The sequence below is a fragment of the Haliaeetus leucocephalus genome, unplaced genomic scaffold (genome assembly GCF_000737465.1).
Source record: "Haliaeetus leucocephalus isolate CR32 unplaced genomic scaffold, Haliaeetus_leucocephalus-4.0 Scaffold795, whole genome shotgun sequence".
Lineage (NCBI taxonomy): Eukaryota > Metazoa > Chordata > Aves > Accipitriformes > Accipitridae > Haliaeetus > Haliaeetus leucocephalus.
The window spans coordinates 4,456,044-4,480,865 of record NW_010973231.1 but is presented as its reverse complement, the minus strand read 5'-3'; the positions used below and the strand labels follow the sequence as shown (position 1 = coordinate 4,480,865).

Here is a 24,822-nt window from a genome sequence, read left to right as displayed (position 1 = left end):
AGTACTGGCCTGTCAAATAATGGTAGATAGTTCATATATCTCCTGTTTCCGAAACTATTATGCATGACAGAGAGAATATCTACTACACTGAAATACACAGCTGAAGCAGAAAAAAGCTAAAGCTGTTGAAACGTCTGTGCAGGCAAAGCGTTGACTGTGGTAAATGATTTTGAGAGTCAATGCTGTAACTGTGGCTTCCAGTCTGGCTCTACAATTGTTTGTATTGAGTTACTGTTCAGGATGCTAAGAGTTAATTTATCTCTGAAGGAGTCTGCATAAAAGGGGTGGCAGAATATAGCCAAATTAACGAGACTGTGCTTCTGAAATTCTTAATTTCATCATGTCCACTAGCTTTGAGAGAGTTAGTTAAGACGAAACACGAAAAATTTGTACTTGCAGTTTTGTCTTCCCTGGAGACACTTGCTTCAAAGTGACAGCCCAGGGTCTGTGAGCTGCACCTGAAAGACTGCTGTATTCTGGGGAGAGGCTCTCAAGTCTAAGTATTTTAAGTTTTTCTGGGAAGGCAGGGGTTATTTCTGAGGGTTTTTTGTTGCTTTGGCTCAGATTTTACCATGGGAAAACTTTTTGCACTAGTACTATAATGAATATTTATTTCAAAGATGACTCTCTGATTTCTGACTGACTCATGACTTTGTTTCCTTTGTCAAATCTGAGCATTCATCTATGGTAGATTTAAAATAAAAAAACCCCTCTTCTAACATCCTTTAGAGGCAGCAGCTATGGAAGAAAGATAGATACATAAGTGTCTAGAGAGGAAATTTTTTATCATAGCTAGCCATTAAATAGTATTTATTTATTTATTCTGTAAGACCTTAGGGCAAATAACAGTAATATGCAGGCATTGTGTGGGTTTTTCTGAACAGAGATTGCAGTTCCAGTGCATACGTACGCTGTGGAAACACGATAGAGAAACACAGCACGTTGCGTTGTGTTGAAAATGGTGGTCCTGGTTTTGGATCCACATGACAGCAGTGTTGTCCATGATCCTTGTACAGACTAATTGCTGGTCATGCCCCAGGGGTAGCCACAGCTGTGGTTATACCGCTGTCATTATATTTATATATAATGTTAATCCATAAAGAAACTAAAAACCCAGCACATCAGCAGAAGTTTTGTAAATGTTGGAATGTTCTCTTCACTGATTCATACACTTTTTAGGAATTGCTTTAGAAAAAACATTTGAGGTTATTTTTTGCAGAAGGGTGGCATAATTATTGATGTCCTGTTGGAATCTTCCATATAGTCCTGGTTTACTATGAGTGTAATCCCCCAGGGGTTGTTTGAAAATATTAAAGCTGTTTATCAATTTGAAAGAAAGCAAAATACTCATGTGCACTAGGTATCCTGCATTTCCTTCCCAGTGAAATCTTTCAAAAATGCTTTTGTAGTTCAGTGTCTGTTGAAGATGGCTTATTTATCATTTAAACTCTCCTGTGCCTTTAAAAGCCAGAATGGAGGGGGATAATAAATTAGTCACTCAATTAACGTTTTTTTATTATGGAGCAGTGTTAAGAGAAATGTGATAGAATACTGGTTTGGTTTCTCTTCATCTATGTTGTTTAGTAAAAAGATATAAAACGATTTAGTTGGAACTATGCAGAAATAGTATTTAAACATGAATCAGATTGGAAAAATATTAAAGCATCTAAATCTATTTAGAGGAATTTAGTAGGATTTACAACAACATCTTCCTAAGTGATGTGACTAATTACTCTGAGTTTAAATCAAGAGTAAATCTACTATACTATTTAGGTGCTCTTACCCCTAGTCACCTGCACAGCTGATAATTTCAAGTGCCTCTGCCTCCTATAAATCTGGCCCCCAATTTCAGCTTCCTAAAGTCATGCAGGTGCCTGCAAAAGGAAATCTACATATGAAGCAGTGGACAAATGCAGTATTTCATTTATGGCCTACTAAGGGCAGCGCCAAATTCAGGCCTCCTTTAAGCGAATGTCATTTTATTGACTTTCCAACGTAAATGGTGCTGCGCGGCTTGGCACTGACACCGAGCTTGTACTCTGCCGTGTCCCGGCAGGCAGGTGCTCTCTGACTGGCACTGTAGGGACAGGGATGAAAGGCAACATTAGTATTCTTCAGTTAAATTTGCACTTCTGATATTAGCAGGGCTTTTTGTATCGACTGCTTTCGTGTGAGTTGGTGTCAGGGTTTTCCATGGTTTTGCTTCACGGAGGTTGTGTCCGATGGGAGTAGCTGAGAGATAAGGAGATTGATGGACGTATTTGCATTGCTTGGCTGACTTTTGTGTTTCCAAAAGTAGTGCAGCATCCAAAGTCAAACCCAGTGCACCAGATTTACAATTAGTGAAAATTAATGAAATTTTTTAACTATTATTTTTGGTTGATATTTAAACATGGTTACATTTCTTGGCAGCTTAGCAGCCCAGGGCGTAGCAACAGCTCTAATGCTAGCTAAACTGACACTTCCAATATCCTTCCTTATCTTCGCTTAAGGGACGAAATTTTTAAGGTTGCTAACTATGACAGCAGTTCAGTGTGACGTTTAGGCCATTTCTTGATCTTGCTTCCTTTTCTTGTCCCATTCCCGCTTTTGTGAGAAGCCCGTGTTACTTGTGTGGCCGGAGTAAGGCTGCTGTTGGCAGGGAGAGAGCTGGAAGCATGGTGCTGCAGGGCCACAGCAGCACCTGGATTTTAGCCGAGGTGGGGAACCGCTCGTGTGACCCACTGAAATACCCCAGTAGGAAGCTTTTTCTGCCCAGAAAGCTTACTGCCCGCAGGGACAGGACTGGCAAGTAGTTACTAACACAAAGCACTGTTACTCATTGCTCTACGCCTGTGGAATGGAGGCACAGATTCAGAGAGCAGCGTTCGTATTGCTTGCCTTTGGTCATCTCACCGATGCCCCGAATGACCCTTGTGAAGAGAGCTCCTGCTACTGCTCTCCTGTGACAGAGTCCTTTCAGCTTGTGGAGGAAATAATAGGCTTCCTAAATTAGATGCCAGAATATTATTCACAGCAGAATTTAGTCTTCCTGTCTGTGGAAGGATGGTTGTAATTCTCTGACTCCACATATGGCCTGAACACACACCCACTCTCTCACTATATGTGTGTGTATATGCGCATATGTGTCACTAAGTATGTGCTAGCACCAGCAACTCAGCGTGCACAGCACTCATCACCATCCAGTGCTTTAGTTACAAAGCTAGGCAATTGTTTCGGATCATAGTATACTTAATTTATGACCAGGAGGAGATGACTGCATCACCTGATCTCCTTTTCTCCGTATTGCAAACCTTGCCTATCTATATGAAACCCAGTAACTTGTATATGACTACAGGATAACTTACATTTTCACAAAAATCCGTCTTCTAGGAACGTCCCACTAAACCTTGATATCAACAAATGGAGAATCTCTGCATTCTCCTTTTGATAGCTGCGCTAATGGTTAGTCACAGGTGATGAAAAGCATGGGCTTTATTTCTCATTTGAATTTGGTGTCAGCTTCCAGATACTGATGTTTTTTATGTATACCCTTTGCTAGATTAACAAGCCACTTGGTACTTAGTATTTTCTCCCTGTGAAAATACTTAGGTGCTGTAATCAGATCATCTGTCTTTTTTTTTAATAAACCGTACAAGTTGAACTCTCCAAATATTTCATATTAAAGTATTTACAGTGCTGTAATCACTTTTGCAGCTGTATTCTGTCATCAGTGGTGGTTTTATTTTTCAGTTTCTTTCTAAATTGTGGAGACTAATTTTATTGTAAGTAGTGATAGGTTGTAATATTAATATTACCAATGAAAGTTTAAAAAACATTTCTGTCTTTGCATACTGTTTATTTCAAAGCTTGTATTAGCACTTACTTCTGTATGAGTCTAGATTTTAAAACTCTCTTATTGTTGAGTAAAGGCTTATGGGTAGGGGCATCTGCTAGCATGACAAATTATTACAACCATCCACATGTATGGTCTCACTCAATTGTAGGGGATATTTATGTTACTTTTAAGTGTCACTGGCAGTTATGGCTAATAAAATAATAATAAAGAAATCATATGTTTTAATCTCTAATTTGTCTCTCTGCTTCATTCTTGAAAATAATTTATTTCCTTGGCTTTAGTCTTCACACAAAAAATTTTCAGCAGATAGCCAGTATGAACGTTTTTACCAAGGCATTGTCTGGCAAGGTAACCAAAGCCAGTGTTACTGTAGGATTTGATTAGCTCTTCCAGCCTGTGTTACCAGTGCTGCCTGTATGGATACCTTCTGCCTGCTCTGTAGCAACGTGGGAAGATGAATGGCCTTTAAGTGATCCTGTCACTGATAAAAGCAACCAGTGATCCAGTATATAAGATTTGTAAACAGAGCAAATGAAAACATGGTCCAACCAATTTATGAGTATAATTATGACAGAGAATTAATACAATTTCTTCAATAACAATACTTCCATCTACAGTGCTACAATATGAGTATCTGGTATTCTACAGTGTCCTTTAAACTCCATGAATCTTGCAGAAGCCTTCAGCACAGATGAGCCAGTTATTTTCCTGGTGTTTGTCATCAGAGCAGCCTCAGTAGGTGTTAGCTGCTGTTGCATAGCATAATGTGAGAGTATTGAATAGAGATATTTTTAATATAATAATATTCTTAACAATCTTCCCATAAGATGTGGAGAAGTTGTAACAGAAAAATCCTCTAATTGTTGCTTAGATTTTCAGATTTTATATTTACACAGAGTTACGCTTCTTGAGTATATTATATTTTGCATAAACATAACATGCTCCACAGAGAGATGAGATGGGAGACAATTCGAAGATAAGATGGAGAGATGACAACAGTCATCTCAGAATGCCATCTGAGATTTAGATAGGTAATTATATAGGTAGCCAGGTAGATGGAGGTTCATACACATTCAGTAGACAAACTCAGAAAAACTATGGACTCCTAGCTGATGTATTGTTAATACTTTGTGATGCTTAAATAGTCATTTCATGTCCCTTGTATAGTCATTCACCTCTGATTAGAATAGGTACAAGTCTTTCTCAGGTGAGTAGTTGTATTTGGTTAGATGGTGTACTTGTCTCACAGTGATGTAAATGAGAACATGTTGTAGAACTGCAGACTGAGAATTAGAGCTGCATTTATGAAAGCTTCTTCCAATAATGTGTTTAAATATGTTATTTATTAAATTGATTATATCATAAAATGATCTTTAATGTATGGTTTTAAAAGCTATTGGACATTTGTGTGGAACAGTATAATTAATTTAAAAAGTCTCCAATGAATATCTCATTTCACTTTATGGCATTTAATTATTAGATTATATAGACAAAAAACTAAGCATAAGACTTAAGGCTTGAAATGCAGCAGTAGGAAACTAGTCAAGATACATGCCGGTCGAATGGCAGAGGAAATACGAAATAAGGCTTTACTCTTCATGCTCGATGGCAGGCATGGAAAAGTCTGCAAATAGGTTTATTATTGCAGAAGAATGCCAGGCTATCTTTAATGTTTGATTTTCATAAATGCTTTTCTTTAGACTCTCCCTCAAAAACATACAGGAAGGTAATTTCTTTGGCCTACTTCTTTTTGCACAGAAGTGACACTCAATCAATTCCCACTGGAAGCTTTCTCAGGGAGCACTGCTGTGTGTCCCCCGCTGTTCTGAGGCAGCACGCTGGCGTTTCAGCCCTGTGCTCAGCGGCGGTTCTGGATGAATTGCTTGCTGATGTTATACTTGACCAAAGAGGCTGAAAATTGTTGAGCCAAGCTCAGGGTGTATTAGGATTCTTCCAGGTTCCTGAAAAAGTGCACAGCTTTGCAAAGCACTCAAATGCTGTAAGTCGCTGGGGCTTGCCCTTGCCTCTCTAACTCTTTCTGTGGTGAGTGTTGGGTTTTTTCCTCTTACAATTCTGCCAGAGCTCCTAATTCGGAGCTAGTACCTTGGCGAACGCCCAAAGCAAAAGGAGTCAAATGCTCGTGTTTTGATGAGGTGATGGAAACTGGCTTGACGGGTACCTCTGTCTCTCATTGCAGCCCTCTCAGCTGTCAGATGCGGTGATCTCCATGGTAACTCCAACCCCCAGACTCTTGACAGCAGCCTGCGAGGAGCAGCATTCAGCAGCTCAAGGGTCTCACGACCAGGTAAGCCAAAAGTAATCACCAAACAAGAGCTTACCTTGGGTATGCGGTTTCCTATCCAACTGCCTTTCAGGTTTTTCCATGGTGAAGCCACGCATGTAGTTAGTTCCTGTGTATATACATGATGATGTACTTCTACCAGTGCTGTCATTTAAGGCTATGGCAGTCCAGGACTCTCAAAGAGAGATATTTGACAAGACGACTACATTTACTCAGGGTTGTTTTTTAAGCTACAGCTTGAAGAGCCACCATGTAGCAAAGCAAAGAAGTACTGTACAATTCTTTAAGTGGCTTCGGTGTTAAGTAATTGCTATGGTAGGAAATAACCCCAAAAAACATCAGTGGTAAGATCTGTGTAACCCCTGTACCTACACCACTGTCAGTACTGCTCAGTCACTAACATTAGGCCTGAGCTCTCTGACCCTCCTGGAATAGATGAGAGACTGTTTCTGTGTTCATGTAACATTCATTGGTACTCTGCAGCCTGTTTGAATTGCTGCTGTGCTCTTTTCACACAACTTTCTAAATCCCTTGCTGTGCTAATAACAGCATGTGGGGCATTCTGGTGAACATCTTAAGGAGGTACAGAGATCTTCCCCTTTTTTGGTGAATTATGGAGAACACATCAAGCAAAACCAAGATCTTTGCCATCTTGGGAAAACAATGCGGGGGCTATACAGCTGTATTCACTATTCCGCTGTCACTAATGCTGTGAATGAGAGTGGTATCTCTGGTCCTTTGCATTTACATGTATGGGGGTTTTATTACTCCTTTTTGTTGTAAGGTTTCACTGGTATCTGTATTGAATTGTTTCTGTACCATGAAGATGGTATTTATTTTCTAAGTCCTTGGTTTCTGTGCACCGTTTTCTGGCTATTACATGCATTCTTTCTTTGTTTCTTGCTACGTAAGTCCACTTGGCTGTAATACACCATCCCATCTCACAAAGCAATCCGTATTACTCTGAATAACCACTCTGCTACTTTTGTTAACCAATCTGACATTTTTTGTGCCATAACTGCTGTCAACAATATTTACTTTTGTATCATTGATGATACTCTTAGATAATGTGGAGCTAATACTGGATGATTTTATTGGAGTAATGTAGAGCACTCTTCTTCAATTATTATTTCCTGTTAACAGCTACTGTTTTATATCTATATCTTAATCACATTTGACGATAGTGATAATAATTTCTTACTCTGAATGTTGTGTGGCTGTAAGCTAACTGCTGTTCAAAAGTCTGCGTGTTTCATTTATGGAGTAACTTCTATTGACCACAGTTCGTAACTTATCAGATGATTAAATCAAACTTTCTGTTTTACCACCAAGGTTCTATAAAGTGGTGTTGACTGGCATCCAGTTTTATTCATGTCATTTCCCAGTGAATTTATGCTTTATCAGTTTGCTGGTTATTTTGCCGGAGATTAATAATGGCTTAGAGCTCTATAATTACTGAGATCGTACCGCTAACCATCTTCAAATATTGGCAGAAAATGCTAGCAGTGTTAGTGAATTTCTCTGGTGTTCCAAAATGTATTGAAAATTAGCATCATTGAAATGCTACTCTTGCAAACACTTTTAGGACTCTAAGGCACAAATTATCTGGGTGTGCTAATTTGAAGTTGTCTTTTAACATTCATTTTGGTTACTAATGGCCTCCTTATCTGTAAAAATGCTTTTTTTCTACTTACAGAGAAGAAAATACATGTTGGTTGTTTGGGTTTTTTAGCATAGCATGCTTGTATTCCTTTAGAACATGAATCAGAACTTGGAGGCCCTCTGCTTTCTTGTCTGTTTTCTTTAGCCCAAAATTTCCTATTTGAAGTAATTTCTAGCTGAGGTGTTTTGTTGTTTTCTTTTTTAATGTGTAAATGTACATTTCAATTTAATTACACCCTTAAGCCAGAATTAGAGTATGATTTTTTTGTCACAGGTTGCCTTTTTTGGACTATTTAATAGTGGCCTTTGGTCCCTGGTAGCAGTGGGGTGGGGAGAGTCCTTCCACATTTTCATCTCTGTACTTTCTTGCAAATGCAGAATTTTCCTCTAATTTAATGGGCCAATTAACTTCCATGCCTGTGAGTAACTAAACTTTACATATTGAATGCGCAGGCCCAGAGTGTAACTAATCTTCTGGTATTTGAAAAGGTATTGTAGGAATAAAATTAGGGAGCACCTGATGTGTTACTGCTGACTGCATGGCATTTCTGGCTTAAATCTCTCAGGTGGACATCCTTCGTAGTTCTTTTCATGTTTTACAAATACATACTTAAGGAGCAGATCATCCAGTTCTCTGATGCGGTTTGCTGGTTTGCTTTATCTTGTATTACCAATAGTATATCCTCCTGGGATCTGCTAGCATATTGTCTATATGAATTCAAGAGCTTTTACTCCTGGCTTATCAGTAACTGTGAGAGATAATGGTGCCAGTAATGTAGAGTACCATCTTCTGTTTCTTTTTCTTTGTCTCTCTGTTCCTGAAAAGTTAGAAGTACTGATTTTAATGTTTTAATAGTGGAGATCTCCCCAACAGTTTAAAGTGATAGCAACTCTGCAGAACATCTCCTCCTAAACAAGACTTTATGGCCTCTCTTGCCTGTTTCCTTGGCTTCTGATTCCTCTCTCCACTCAGGTATCCATATGTAGGGTTGAGTTTGTATTGCATCTGTTTCTGTAACACCTCCCCGTTAGCTTGAGAAGCTTTTTGCCTCCCCTAGGTTGTCGTTATCCGAAGAGAGTAACCACATGTCGTTGAGATGAAGCTTATTCCCTAAATATAGGTCTCCTTCTCACCATGGATGCAAGTTGCTGTTCGGAAGGCCAGAACCTCTCAACTTTTCACCAGATATGTAGCCAATAATTGATCATCAGTCTTTTTACTTTCTGTCACTCTGAAGATCAGGCAGATCTCCAGGATCTCTTTCACATTTTCCTTCTGAAACACAGCTGGCCTTACGCTAGCCAGAGATTTTGTAATGGGGGCTGACGGTACATGTTTTAGCACTTTTCCATCTCATAGTAACACTGGGACTTCTCCTCTGCGCAAGAGAATGTCTCTAACCAGTCTAGGGTGAAGACAGAGCCAATACAGGTAGAAAACGTCAGGTTTCAAAGAAAGAAGCTCTAGGAAAATTTCATGTAAATTCCTGGCATTAAATGTTGTAGAAACTCGTTGTTGGATTTTGGAGAGTTGTTATGAGCAGCGGTGTAAATCTGCTCATGCGGTTCTGTAATGATCACTTATCTGGACCAGTCAGAGGAAACCCAAAAGCAGAGAAAAACATGAAGATTTTACAAAGTTAGTAATCGTTTTTAGTGGATCTTCCCTTGTGCCTGAGAATGGACCACCAAAATTGCTTCGGTCCTCTGTTTTACTAGTTTAGTTGCCTGAGCTAGGGCAACATTTTTTACATGATGAGTGTCAGACCACTTTAGTACTTTCTACTAGGTAGGCACCTAAATTATTGCCCCAAGTTAGTACTGGCTTTTGAAAATCATGGCCAAAATCACTATCAAGACTAAGAAAAATATGTTTTAACAACATACAGTCATGTTAATTTTGTCCCAGGAATTCTTACTGTTATCATTGTTTATTGTTCATATGATGGGGGTCACGGTGACAAGAGGCTAACTATGTCAAGATCATGTGTGATATGTTGTATGAATGCATAGGGAATTGTAGTATCTTGACTAGAAAACCTTAAGAGTGTAAAAACCAAGATGAAACAGAGAGATGAGGCAAAATTAGATGTGGAAACATGAAGAGTTGGGGGAGTTCAGTTAGAAACAGTAGGAGTATGCACGTGATACCTAGGAAAAAACAGATCACCCTTTACTAGTTTGATGTATGAATTGGTTACTTTGAATTTAAGAATGAGATGGATAGGATGTAAGTGGAAGGTATTTTAAACATACCAGCTGATATGCTGAACAAGTTTCTGTTGTTCAAGGAGCTTGGAATGGGTGCGGTTTGAGAATGTCACAAATGAAATGTGATAGTGCAAGTTGTGACTATTTTTGGTAGAAGTGCACAGGCACAGATTAACATAAGAAAATGTTCAGTATTCTTTTTGAAAAATATTTCCAGAACAGTATTTTTTCAGAAACATTTCAGAAGCATTCATTTGGTGTGATTGAGAAGAATGTTTCATCACATCTGGGTGTTCTGGGTTTCTGTGGCGGGGTTTTGGTATGGGGTGAGGGTCCGCAGGGCCGGCTCCTGAGAGAAGCTGCTGGAAGCTCCCCCGGCTCCAAGCCGGACCCGCCTCTGGCCCAGGCCGAGCCCCTCAGGGACAGTGGAAACACGGGTGGGAGAGCAGATTTAAGAGGGGAAACCTGCAGGGAGTGGGGGATTGGAACGGGAGAGGAACCCCTCTGTGGGTACCGAGGTCAGGGAGGAAGGCAGGAGGGGATGCCCCCGCAGCCCGCGGTGAGGCGGCAGGCTGTCCCCCCCAGCCCCTGGAGGGGAGCGGAGGCCCCCCAAGATGGCCGCCGCCCCCCAAGAGGGCCGCCGCTCCGTGGAGCAGGCTGGGACTGAAGGACTGCAGCCCATGGGAGGACCCACGGCAGGGAATTTTGTGAGGAACTGCAGCCCGTGGAAGGGACCCACGTTGGAGGGGGGAGGAGGGAGAGAGAACTGGTAGTGGAGTCGAGCCGGGAAGGAGGGAGGGATGGGGGGAAGGTGTTCTAAGATTCGATTTTACTTCCCATTATCCTTTGTTTTGATTTAATTGGTAGTAAATTAAATTGATGTTGTTTCTTCCCCAAGTTGAGCCTGTCATTTGCCCGTGCCCGTAAGTGGGGAGTGATCCCTCCCAGTTCTTATCTCGACCCATGAGCCTTTCTTTATATTTTCTCCTCCTCATACCACGAGGGCCGGGAAGGAGGAGTGAGTGAGCGGCTTCGTGGTGCTTTGTTACTAGCTGGGCTTAAACCATGACAGTAGGTCAACATTAAGATGGTTGGTTTTGATGAAATGTGCGTCTTCTTTTTGCATAAGAACAACACTGAATTTTGTACAAGGAAAGGAAAAGAAAATATCATCAAAGAGTTGACTTGCAAGTGCATGAGTTTGAAAAGTAGTACAATACACCTGTGCATGCTTGTTCCTTAACAACTTATATAATTTGTTTATGATTACTGATTTTTAATGTTTGTTTTTTTTTTTAAAATTATTTAGAACTTTATGAATGGTATTGCACAGGCAGAGAGAGAAGCTTTCTGTATGGTAACAACAGAGGCTGTCGGCACTAGATCCCACCAAATCATTTTGTTGGTCAGTTTGATTTATGAACTAGAAAAATCAAACTACTTTTAAACAATAACCTTTATAATTCTTGGGTTTAGTTAATAAACTCTGTATTGATTTTGATTTCTAAAATTGTTTTTCAAGTATTGTCAACAAATAATATGGCACCTGTGGGCCTACACATGAACTATTCCCTTTGACTACTCAGCATTCATTATTCATAGTGTGTAGTTATTCTTAAAAGTCACATGGCATTGTGTCTGTTCACTGAAAAATAGTGAACTGTTGTCATAATATTTTTTAAAATAGGCATATTTTAAAATAACATAAAAATAAACGTTCTTTAAATTTGCAGCTGTTTCAAGGCTAAAGCAGAGTTTTATTTATATATTCACTGATACTTCTCTCGCTACTTGGTGAATCATAGTTAACTGAACTTTGGTTTTATTCGTGAAATACTACTTGCTTTATCAGTATTTTTTGACCTTTCAGCCAAGTCAGAAGAAAGTGTATCTAGCTAGAACATAAATTTGTCTATTGGGTAACAATTTTTATGCCTTTACATTGTGCTGGAGAGATGAGGAAACTACTGTTCCAGTCACAGCCAACTTCTAAGATACTTGCTTCAAGCCTTCCTTTTACATGGTAGTGTTTTAAACTACTGCTAATGGAATAAGATTATTGCTCTTTTTTTAGAATCATTTTTTAAAAGTTTTTTTCTTTACCATACCTATGGTTCCAAGGAATGTTTTCGATGATAGTGAGGAGAGGCTTGAGGTTGCTAGCATTCCAAAATAAGATGGTAAAATGCATTATCTCTTGGTTTTTAAACTAAGCTGGTGGTTATTTATTATTTAAGTCTGACCTTTTAGGACTGGGCTGTGACAATCCTGTACTCTCTCTCCTTTGATTGTACAGCACATTACGATACCACATTCACCATGCCAGTCACTTGAATGTGCTAGTAATAGATATGCAGACTGGAGAAAGACAATTTTTGTTGTAATTGTTAAATGTATAATTAGCTTACCTGGAGTGCCAGATTAAGTGAAAGTGCATACCTCCATGAGCATACCACCCTGCCACAGGGTGGGTAAGAGTAGAGCTCTGCATTGCACAAAACTGCTCTTGTGAGTTTGTTCAGCACAAACTTCACGCAGGCAAACAGTTCTTCTTCATCCACCTGAAATCTGCTTAACCTGGGCAGAACTGCAGAAATTTGCCCGGGTCAGTGAATTCAGCTTAGGCTGCAGCACTCTTGGAAAACTCAGGTATGTCCTCATACATGTACCACGCAAACACTGTGTGTGTAGGACATTCCAGAGGCATACTGTCTTCTGCAAACTACCTGTAACGAGGGACTATGTGCAATAAATATGCTGCTTCCCAAACAGAATTAGGACAGTGTTCCTCTGAAGAAGAATAGGATTTTCTGCTTTTTAAAGGTTGGTTCAATTGATGCTTTTGTTTTAAACTGAATTCTTTCATCACATTATGCTGTAGAAATGGAATTACTACAGTCAGTCTAGTTAAACATATGCCTAAATATCTGAACGTCTCATGCAGTCATCCCACACAGAAACAGAACATGTAATATAATTGTTCTTTCAATAAATTGTTTCTCTCTAAATTAAGCCTTGGAGATGTATAGAATCTGTATCGCTATTTATGTTTTTGTATAAGCTGTTCATACCTGAACTGCTTTGATTTAACGGAACATGAATTTAATTCATGGATAAGCATCCTGTTACATAGATACTACATGCTAAAGCTTTGGGCCCAAAAACATCAGTTAATTTCACAAGAATTTTCGTCTTCAGGCAGCCTGTGAGTATTTTCACATGATATTTTACTGTCTAATCTTCACTCTGAATGCTGTAAGTGAAAAGAAATAAAATTATTATTTTTTCTCAAAAGTTTACTTATCTATAGTAGTGAGAGTTAGGTCTAGTTTTTCAGTGTGAACTGGTGAGATTTCACGTATAATTAATCAAAATGGGATTACAAGCATGTTATCACTGATACTACATTTTTACTTATACACCAAGGTCACAGGTGTACAGTTGGCTTTGTAATGGAGTACCTTGGCCCAAGCTTTTCTTTCATAAATGTGGTTATACTGACTTAGTAAAGTTGTGGTAATGGTATACTTGGAGAGTGAATGATCACCACAGAAAAAGCTGTGGTGGTTTAAGCTATTACAGAGCCCGCATCTGAACCGAAAGAGCGCACACTTGAGTGTCCCTGACTGTTTCAGCACAAAGTCTGTTTCCAGCCAGCTCTTGAAGTCTGATAAAACGTACCAGGATGTTCAAACTTTAAAGAATGCAAGGAGAGATCAGACAGTCTTTTGCTCTGGTTCAGCTGTGAGGGACAGTAAACTCCAGTTATGGAGCAGAGGCAAACGGCTGCAGCGCACCCAGTTTTACATCAGTGCAACCATTTGTGCAGTATGTCTCAAAATAGTATTTGTATTGACTTGAGCAAAGCCCGTTCCTTTTGAATAATCCATATTGTGTTCAGACCTTCACACGTGAGATGGCTTCCTAGGGTTGTATAGTGCTGTATGTTTCAGGAGATTGGGTTAATATGGCTGTTACCTACTCAGAAAATATATGGGGAACAAAGTAGGTTTGTAATTTTTGTTTTATCTGAGATGGTTAACTTTTTTTATTGGTTACTCTCTGAGCTACAACATAAATTAGTAAGCATCCCAAGTCTTTGTCACATGAATTGTGTTTATCGTCAACTTAAATCAATTTAAATAAGCTTAGTTCAACTGATACATGCACAAATTAATTTCCCTTTTATCTAGCCTGCTTCCAGTCCTAATAAACAGAATAATCAATCATGGGTGCCGCCTACTATAGCATGATTGTATGATCAAGGAAATGCAAAATGATGTAATGATTCATCTTAATCGTTTTTACCCTCTTTGATAGAAAAAAAAACTTTTTTTTTTTTTTAGTTTGTATATTTAAAGAATTATTGCATTCAACATTGTAAAACTAATTTAAAAAAATATAAGCTATTTTTGATTCTCCACAACACAGGCAAGATGCCAGTCCGACTCAGAATTCTTCATAAACAAAAAGGCAATGATACCATTTTTTGAAGACTTTGTACTGTAGTGATCTATATTCATCCTTATTGGTAATAGCTGGTCTGAGACCACTGGCACCTTTCTTACTGATTCCAGTGAGTCCAAGACACTGGCTAGGAATTTTCTCTCTTCGTTGAAATGTAAAGTGCCAAGCAAAACCTGAGGTTAGCTTCATGGTAGATACTAGAAAAAAAAAAAAATAGTTAAAGCTTCCCTTTAGGTTACTGTTTGAGAGCCTCCTTAATAGATTGGCTACATCGCGTACCTTATTCCCCCACAGAACTGGAACTGGCTTGCAAATGAAACAATACTTTTATGCTGAACTATTTACACTATATATTAATTGTCTGCGATCTTTTAATTATATACATAAATAGTATATCACACATATCATAGCTTCTGTCTAGATAGGCAATTATGAAAAATGTGTAATATGTGAAAAATGTGACACTTGCAATTTGTTTACTGTAGTATTTTACAGCTGCTTAGTGTACTTTTGCCTTTACCAACCAATTCTTCCTTTTGCAGTTGCAAAAGGCATTAAAGCAAACTTGCGTTCTAGCTGGTTGATCTAAAAATGCGTGTTCAGACTGTGTCCCATTAAGTGTAGTTGACAAGATTAGAAAAACAGCAGTCTGTCTTAAGAAGTATTCCTGCCATACTAGTTAATGGCAATTTCTGGACTGCTAGGTCAGAAATACTGTTCCAGATCAAGGTATAGCAAGGGCTTGCTTCCAAACAGTATGTAAACACATCCTGAGCAGTCAGATGCTGCTTTTGGTATTTTCTCTTAAGGATGCTGCTGCTGTTTCTGCCTCTTCTGTTCAACACTGATAGCAAAACAAAATTAGTTTGGAGAATTCTTGGTGTAATTCAAGTGTAGCTGCTGGCTTTTATACAGGAATTGAATCATGTGGCCCATATAACTCAAACTAGACTTTAAGCATGTTAATCATCTTGCCTTAATATTAATAAGTTCAGTGTTAAATACTTGCTTAATATTAGAATATCTTCTTATGTCTGTAGAGAAATGAAATGCAGAAAATATGCTTATTTGTCCTTTGAGCTTTCAAGTTGTGAACGTTGTTCCAAAAAAGATTTGACATGAATACGTTCTGACATTGAGATGAGTCTTTTCCTCTATATTAAAAATTGAGCATCATCTAGCAAAAATAATAATCCTTTTACTGGCACAAAAGAAGGGTGTAGTGCATCTTTTTGAATAAACATTGTAATTTGGCCTTACATGAAACCATCTCTCCTTCTTACTTATGTGATTCCATTCCATGAATACAGATAATATCTTTGGTCATTTGAGGCTTCAAGATTTGACTTGAATTTGCTTCAAGATTTGACCTTAAATGTAAATTAATCCCATGTTTTAAAAATATATTACTTTAGGTTTTAGCACAGTAACCTCATTTTACACCGCCAGTTTCATGATTATTATTTTTTTCAAATTCTTTATTTTTTTGAGCCAAAAGTTCAGCCATGAAAAAATATGACTGAGGCTAAAGTTGGTATCTGATATGCCAGGAGGTCTTTCCAGCCATGTTTTCCCAAAACATTGCTTCAAACCTTTCCAGTTTGTACAATGTCAGTCCAATATTTTTGTTCATTTCATTCTTTTAAACAACTCTAGCTTTACATCAAACTATTAATCATAGTGCAATGCTTCTGTTTTAAACAATTTGTGTTGATAAATCTCTGTTCAGTAGTAAACCGGAGAAGCTGTTTTCCCTTTTTCTGTATGCATTCGATTTCTCTCTAGATACTGATAGATTTTTGCGAGGTTATCTGCTTAAGGGTAAGCTCTTAATTAGGTAAACCCTAATTCAAAATTATACGAAGATCATTTTAAAAAAAAGTAACAAATACATTAGCAGTTTTAAATAAAATAACCCAAGGCCAGAGCAGCAGAAGTCAAGGAAGCAAAGCTGCCCATGGTGACACTGGTCTGAAGACTGTGCTCCATGGGATGAGAAAGGGGAACAGTAGAAGCAGTTGGGTCAGGGAGGTTGAGTGGAAGGGGAGGAAAGAATGGTCTGACAACCCCAGCTGGGAGGCTGGAGCCTAGGGATCCTCTGAGTTTCTCCACTCCATAGATGCTTGATGAACTAGTGTGGCCAAAATCCAAAAATGAGGGGAAAATTGGTGTCTATCTGAGGTAGATTAAGCCTGTTGTTACTGCCTATTACCAGTTTTGTGGTAGGTATAAATACAAATTTGCCAGCTGTTTTCCTTTTTTTTTTCCCCTCTTTTTTCCCTACAAACTAACCAACTCTCTTTCCTTTACATTAACCTTTCCATCAATGTCAGTGTTTTGAGAATTTACAAAATCTCCTTATATGGAATTTTCATTTCCTTCGCGGGCTTATTTCAGTCGTTCCCCAAAGCTTTCACAGTGCCATGTGTCTCAGAGCTCTCTTCTTACTGTGGTCACTTGTCCTGTAATCAATGTCAGCTCTCACCTTGCATACAGCGCTGTGAGTAAAGAGTATCTTAACTTTGCTGGAGGTTTTTTAAAGTCTAGCCTCTTTGCATATGTTCTTCTCTTGACTTTTAATTCGGTTTTGGTTTAGGATTTCACAGGAGAGTGAATATTGAGAACTCATTGCTAGGTAATGGTCTGCGTCGTTACGTTATGTTTTGTGTTCCTAAAATTTTGACAGAAATATATTGGAGATGAATGAGATTGCATTTGTATTGATTTAAACTGTTGTTGCTATGCAGTGGAAGAATTGTGTGTCCCTTTGAAAGAGAGCGCAAAATAGGAGTGGCCTTGTTTTTACAGGGATGGAGGAAATAAGATTTCTGGTACTATGGCATGTTCATTACTGCTGGAGTTGATGTGTTGATGAAATCTTTTAGGTATATGGTTTTTGCTGTGGCTTTGTCCCAGTTGCTCTAGTTGACCACTAAACTCAGCCTAGGGCTTGTTTACATAATTTTAATTATGCTTTTCAGTAGATTTAGAGAGAGTTTACACAGCAGATTTTACTCATCAAGTGGTTTCTTGGTGTTCTAGAAACTTGCATCGTTCTCTTTATCGTAGTTGTTTGTCTTGTGAAGATACCAGAAGCTTGAAATGGGGGATTTAGCAAAAAGCTTTGCAAAGACAGCAGATCTCAGTCTCTCTCCTATGAAGGTGTTACCTTGGAAGGCAGATGCTGAGCTGTTTAGCACAGTCAGACGTGATCGCTCTGTTCTAAATTAAATCTACCCGTGATGGTTAGCATGGAGCTAATCAAATCACTTGCACCATTTGATCTGGTTCTGTCGCCTTTCATTATTAAAGCTCATTTAAACTGCTTTAAACTAGAACTGAATTGATAAAACAGATAAATTCATGCATCTGTGATCACATTTTCCTACTGTTGTATTTTGTATTATCTTAGCCTAAAGACTGGGCATAAAAAAAACTAAAACAAATGACAATTTATTGTATACTGTATCTTGTCATCTGAATAGGTCTATTAATTTAGACACTCTTAGTTTTGTTTTGAACAACACAGAATAGCTTTGCATTAGCATGTAGAGTTTTGAACTGATATAGCACGTAAAAATTAACATTCTGCCCTTAGAAATTACCTCCTTTCCTTCTGGATCATAGGCAATATATAAAAAGTTATTTGGTCATTGCTTTAAAAGCACAGAGACTTTATTTCCTTAGTAATTTCAGTTTAACAGTTGAAAACAACAGTGATTTCCTTGTGGATGGTGTGTAATCTCACATAATTAATAGGCTTTTCAGTCCAGTATTGGAATAAAACCAGTTGATGTTATGGTCCCCCCATCCTCATTTGTATTATACCTGATTGGTACAGAAAATGTTAAGTAAACAGACCTGGGAGCAAAAAGGAACTGGGCTATCAGTAGAATTCTTATGAGCCTCTTGCTTCCTATGCATTTTATAAAAGCTGTAATTACTAGGCTTGGTTTGCTCATCAGCGGCATTTGATTGTCTATAATCCTCAAGTTTGAATTCTGCTGTTTGTGTCTGTGCCGTCTGCAATACCTTTGATCTGGCAACTAAGGAAATTAGCCCGTTGAAGACGAAATACCCACTGGGACTTGATTCCTGATTGGTTTTGCAGGCATTTTTAGTGCTTTTTCATCTAATTAGTAAACCACTACTTAAATTAGGCCCACCAAGCTGAAATGGAGGTAAAAGGATGTGGTCAAGACTTTAAAAACAAGATGCGGTGACTTACTGTGTGCAGTGCAGATGTGACTGGATGACAGGGTGCATCTTTTTTCCAAGTCAGTTTAAACAACAACTTGAAATTACTTACCCCTTGGAACTGGCAGAACAACTGAAGCATTTCCAAATAGGTATAGATTTGGGATGGAGGAGCAATAGAAGAATGAGTTTCTGTGTGCTGTGCTTAATGGTGCACCATCTTTTGAAATATTCAAATTGAGTGTTGAACCTACTGAAATAAACTGTTACTCCCCTCATGTTTAAAGCGTATTTGATTATGTTAAAGGCTAAACTACGCCTTCTAATTTGCCTGAAAATTCTGGAAAGTAACTGCATAGCTTGTAGCTTGGATATCTTTCATACATGAGTATCTTTGCCAAATACTGAGAACTGGTGCTGTTGCAATGGTAACAAGTGAGTGTTTACTGCATTTTGACTATTAGCTGGAGTCCATACTGATGAAAGACAGTTAGGTGTACCTTGACCTCTCTGTGCAACAGTCGAATGGTTGAAGTAGTTTTGGTCAGATACAGCTGTTTGTATCTATGGCAACAACACTGCAAAAAGGTTTTATTGGGGCATTGCCCTAAAGATCTGAGCTAATTTCACTTTGAGACATCATCTTATTAGCAGTGATGTGCAAGAAAAAAAAAATGGGCAGGCTGACTTTTTGTTTCCCAAAGTCATACTATGGGAATAGTATCACAAGAAGCAAAATAAAATCCCAAGTCCCTAATGCTATTTGTTCAAATGGCTTTGCAGGCCATACAGAAGGAAGTGCAGAACCTTGCCAGCAGGGCCACAGTGCTGTATTAAATCTGCCCGACTGCGGCTGAGCTTCCCACGGTGGAGTTCTCCCACTCCATAAGTGGCCTGCACCCTCTTGGGGTCACCCACCGGCGGCAGCTGGAGTGCCCCAGGCTTTCTGCTTTCGGCCATCACACGTTCATAGGGGTTTCAGTAAAGAACAAATTGCAGGGCATATGAATACAATTGTACGGTTGGACTCAATGATCTTAAAGTTCTTTCCAACCTGAATGATTCTATGTACTATTAGCTCCAGCCCTTCTACTGCCTACATAACCTGGCACAGCTGAGTTTGAATTTTTGTGTATTTTCTATGCTACAAGTATTTCCAGATTTAACCATTCGCTCTTTTAATGGTAGCAGTAAAAAGTGACTGATATCAAAACAAGGCAGATGACAGTGATCATCATCTTTCTTTTTTTTTTTTTTAATGTCAGTTACCTAATTAATGCTACTTGGTATAGAGGAAGTCAGGTGTTGATTTCAGCAGATACTGTAAGTGTTGCCAAGTTTAGTCAACTGTGTCTTGGAAATAGAAAACTGCAAAGTTTCAGCCACCCCAGTGTAAAGATAACCTTCGTTCTGAATACCCCAAACCCTGAGGGGAAATAGGGAAATTCTAAAAGCATAACAAAGAAACGATAAAAGACAAAAATAATCTTGGGAGGTGACATAAGAAACAGCGAGCTGAGAAAGTGAAGGAATCCATTTTTTTTGTGTACTTACATGTAGACCCCTGCATCCTTCCTCTTCTTCCTCGTAAACTGTGCCTCCCTTAGACCTGCAAGCAATGAGGTTCTGTAAGTACTGCAGGATCACTGTCATGCCCCTGCTTCACTTGAGAGCCATAAAGTCTCATCCTTTACTTCAGTAATTCCAGTGGGTTTAGTTGAGAGCTTTAACTGCAAGTTCTTTGGGAAAGAGGCTTTGCCTTTGCATCTCCTGTCAGAGGGACCTGCCATATTGTGCAGCAGTTAAAAAATAGCTGCTAATACCAATGATGAAAACGAGGGGAGCAAAAAAGGCAAGAATGTGTGTTTCTGCAGTTGCTGAAAAATGGGTTATGCTTTTAGCACTTCATTCTCTTCCACTAAGAAAGTGCTTCTGCTTTGACTCTGTTGCTTTTCTGGAAGGTGAACAGAGGGAATACAGAGATAAGCAATTGTAAAGGGAGTTTTTAGTTGTCTAAGTACATGCACAAATTAGATTTCCCCTCCCCTGCTTTTCTGGATATCTGCCAATTAATAATTTGAATTAACAGGAAGCTGGAAGATTGGGAGTGTGACGAAATTCAATCAACCTTGAATTCAAAGTCAGGGTTGTTTTGGGTTTTTTTTAATTATTGTGATGATGATGTATCTTGAAGGGAATTTTTGAACTGAAGATATGTGGTGGTTTATATCCTCTGATAAGGTTTGCATTATCATCTTGTGTTTTGTTTCATTTTTTCTCTAAATTTTGTCCAGCTAATTACCATAAAACACTGGTTAGGTGGATGAATCCTAAGTGAACTATTGTAAAGCACTTTATAGTTGGCTGTAAGTAAAAAGATTAAGTTGTATTTCCCAAGGTTGTGGAGTTGGAATTGAGAATCAAATGTAATCTTTGAGAATCAGTCTTCGGCCTAAACTGCTTAGTTTCTCTCATTATTTTAAATTATAAAACATACTTCATTAGGACAATATGGAGCAAGCTTGAAATGCTTTCTCTTAATTTCAGTGTTCAAATGATGGTTTTATTCACCAGCATGTTGTGGTTCCAAATAAATGTAGTAATTTTCAGTACTACAGGCGTTTCTCTGGCACAAAAATGGCTTAGGGATTATACAAGACCAAACATAAGGCTTCATAGTAAAGGATTTTCTCTCTGGATAATACTGTTTTTCTCGATGGGTGCAGGTGGCTGTTACTAAATTTTGGGATACTTCCGAGTTTTTAAGGCAAGGGGGATTGTGTAGGATATGAAAACAAATATGTGTCTTTTTAACATGTGTTTTTAAGCTAATATAAACAGACTTTAACAATTTGTAATTAATCGCTGGATTTACCATGAACTCCATTTACCATCTGACTTGCTTGTAAGGGTGGTCAGACTATGTTATTTAAGCTGATAGCTAAAGAGAGATTGTAAAACGCTAGTGAAATTGTTTCTAAAAAGGGATTTTTCTCGTTATTAAAGTAGGGGAAAATAATTCAGTGTGTGCTTAGGTCTCAATATATTCACACAATTTTTTGCTTTAATTGTAAGGTACGAGTTACACCTGCATTGCTGCTTCTGCACTGCATTCACACTTGTGCAGAGACATTTTCAGTGGCAGGACCGGTGCTGCAGTGGAGAGTGCCATGGCAGGAGTCTTTTCTGTTGCCAGATGATACCTCCATTTTGTCATGTGCCTACCAAAGCCACCTTACCTCTTGCCGAGGGAAGCTGAGAAAACACACCCTTTCAGGTGTAGATCAAGGTCACAAACAAATCTGCAGTGGAGCCAGACTTCAGAGCCAGACATCCTGGGTTTTATCCATTTGTTTTTATCAGTTGCTGCTGTTCATACTAAGGTAGCATCTCACGCATCACATAGACTTACCAATTGTGGGGTGAGACCAGGGGCCCCGCAATGCAGATCCCCTGCCAGTATGGACTGGAGGCTTGTCACAGCACCTTGTCCTCGCTGCGGGGCGGGTGCAGCCCGGGGGGTCCTTCCTTTTTGTCCAAAGCGCGGGAGAGCTCGGGAGGAAGAGCAAAACTCTGGAGCGAGACTCACGTCTCCTTCCAGGCTGCAAGTCGGGGTACGCCAAATAAAAATGAAGCTACGGTTCCAATAATAGTATATTGCCATCTTTACGGCCACAATTCAGCTATCCAAGAGTGGCATTTCTTCTTTAGTTTGTTCAGGGGCATTTATTTTCCTTAGTTTTGAGGTCAGATGGATTGACATATGACTGTATTGAGTACCAGACTTGCTTTTAAAATGGTAGAGGATTTTGAACTTGAGGAAGGAAAATGTCAATTCTCTGTGAAAGTATAGACCAAGGAGCTTAATACTGGAAGGTGTAATTGGAGTTTCTGATACCCAGAGCAGAGTTTTCCCTTGAGTCCCTAATGGAGAGAGGAAACAAAATTTCTTGGTGAATTTTGCTATAACACTGTAATAAAATTAAGAAGTTGTTACAAGTGAGAGAAAAAAGTCACATTGCATCTTCCCTGTTGTGTGTCCTGTGGCTTTATGCATACTGTCAATTTTTTGTTACATTTGCAGCTCCATAAAATGTTTCTCATCTTCTATGTATAAACCTATTTGAAACCAAGATGCCATTCACCATCAACATCAACAGCTTTTCTCTAAGTTGTTGTATGTTGATGTAGTGCCCATAAGTGGAGTGGAAGATGAAAACCAGTCTAACCAGTTTCTGGAATAGCTGCCATACAGAAGTTGTTATGTGCTGTCTTAGTTACAAGCCCAAGTCCACAAGCTTTTTCTGTCATGTGTCAATACCCCTCGTTGATGTGTAGTTTGGTTTCAGTTATGGCCTGGAGCTACACAGTAATGAGCCAAAAAGGGCAGTTGAAGCACCAGGGACGCTTTTCAAATTCTTTCCCCATAACTAATATTCTTGGGCAGATAAACAGTCATCTCTACTTTTGTACAACAGGCTGCACCTTTCCTCTAGTCTCCCAAACTACAGTTGCACTTTGCTATGCTTTAGGGTCTCAGTAGTGTTGAAGGAGCCTTCAGAGGCTGCGAGCATCTTGACCGCATCAAAATTGTTGGTTTATTGCACGGACTAACACCATTTATGTCCATTTATACATGACTTGCTGTACAGGTGGTAAATTACCCATTTTGTTAAGCCGCAATTTATATGAATAACTGGTTATCCTCAGAAAGGAATGTAATCTGTGGCATGGTTTCTGTTGGGTTTCCTAGAGGTAGTTGGTTGTTATGTTTCAATCATATAGTTTTAATAATGGTGAGGTAAAAATATTTGAATCTGGACCTTTTTTCTTACTAGTTCCAAGATTATGTGAAGACAGCCTCAAGGCAATCTTTTGGAAGAGTTTATTCAGCAACACTGAATATCAATAGTGTCTCCAATATAATTTCAGAAATGGCTAATATTGCTGAGTGCTCGCTGTCAAAATATGGAGCTGGGGTCAAAAGTACCAGTCGACTCCTGAATGCAAATGGCTTGTCACATTTCCCTTTGGAAGGCGCAGATAACTAAAATGAACTGAAACTGGAGACAGTATATTTTTTATGATACAAATTGAACTCCTGCCAATGACAAATGCCAAGGTACATTGTGAAAATAAAATGATGCAGTGCTAGCTAAAGTGCATGACACAACTATGAATAGATGTACCCATGTGCACGACACAGCTCCTACCTTTCTTTGCTTGGAGAGAACAGTTTCACTTGTAGCAAGGTCGCCAGAGTGGTTGTATCCTGTGAAGCTCATGTCATGCATGAAAGTACATAAAGACCATCTGGGAACTATAAAAATAGCCTGTCCTGACTAGATGATTTGTGTGGTGGCCAAGGACTGATTTGCTCATTCAGGAAATGGCAAAACAATGTCAAGCTTGTTGGGAAGTAACCAGGCTCCTTTTCATCCTTGGGAATAGCCTGGTATCTCATGGAACAAAATCCACAAGGAGAATTTGGACCCCATGGTTTCTGAATGCCCTGGAGGAGTCCGTGTGAACTGAAGTGGTTCAGTGCAAGCAGTGGGAATGTAAAGATTCTTCTTGGTGTTTTAAGATTTCAGGTTTGGCATTTCTGAAACAGATTGAGAGCAATAGTAGAACTTAACTCACATCTAAAGAATTTTTTTTAAAAGTTTTTAACTTCTAAAAGCTTTTTTAAAAAGTTTTTAAATGAAGTTATATCAAATCTGTCATACAAATTACTACATTCTGCCACATGCCAGTCAGCTTTATGCAGCCTTCTTACAGATGGTTTATGTTATGATCTTGTGTGAAGATGGTTCATAAAGCAAGGCTGGAATTTTTTAATTGACCTACAGGAGTGCAGGACATAGAACTTAAATCTAGGTAACATTGGCCAGACCTATTTCTTCCCCACCCCACCAAAGCCCAGTCTAGAAAGAATGATTCTAAACCAACAGAAGTAGCCATTAACAGTGAAACTCAATTGCAGCCTTTCTGTGCAGGAGAAGAAAATAGAAATATTAGTGACTGGTTTTCTGACAAGCATTTCTGTGTCACAGGTGACACATCAGCAGCTTTTGAGCACAATTTTAATGAGGTATCATACCTAAATGACTTCTGTTGAAGTCCTTAACCTGAACACTGTAGC

General features: G+C 38.9%; 1 protein-coding gene across 4 annotated transcripts in view; it reads left to right on the top strand.

Annotated features, from left to right (window-relative positions):
* Nucleotides 1-24,822, top strand: part of TBL1X (transducin (beta)-like 1X-linked) — a 179,549-nt gene that overhangs the window by 78,580 nt on the left and 76,147 nt on the right. For 3 of the 4 annotated variants that reach the window (XM_010581587.1, XM_010581588.1, XM_010581589.1), the window contains one exon: nt 6,036-6,143. The exons of the other annotated variant lie outside the window; for it this stretch is intronic. The gene's annotated coding sequence lies outside the window, so the exon portion shown is untranslated. The remainder of the gene's footprint in view (nt 1-6,035; nt 6,144-24,822) is intronic. 4 annotated transcript variants of the gene reach the window in all.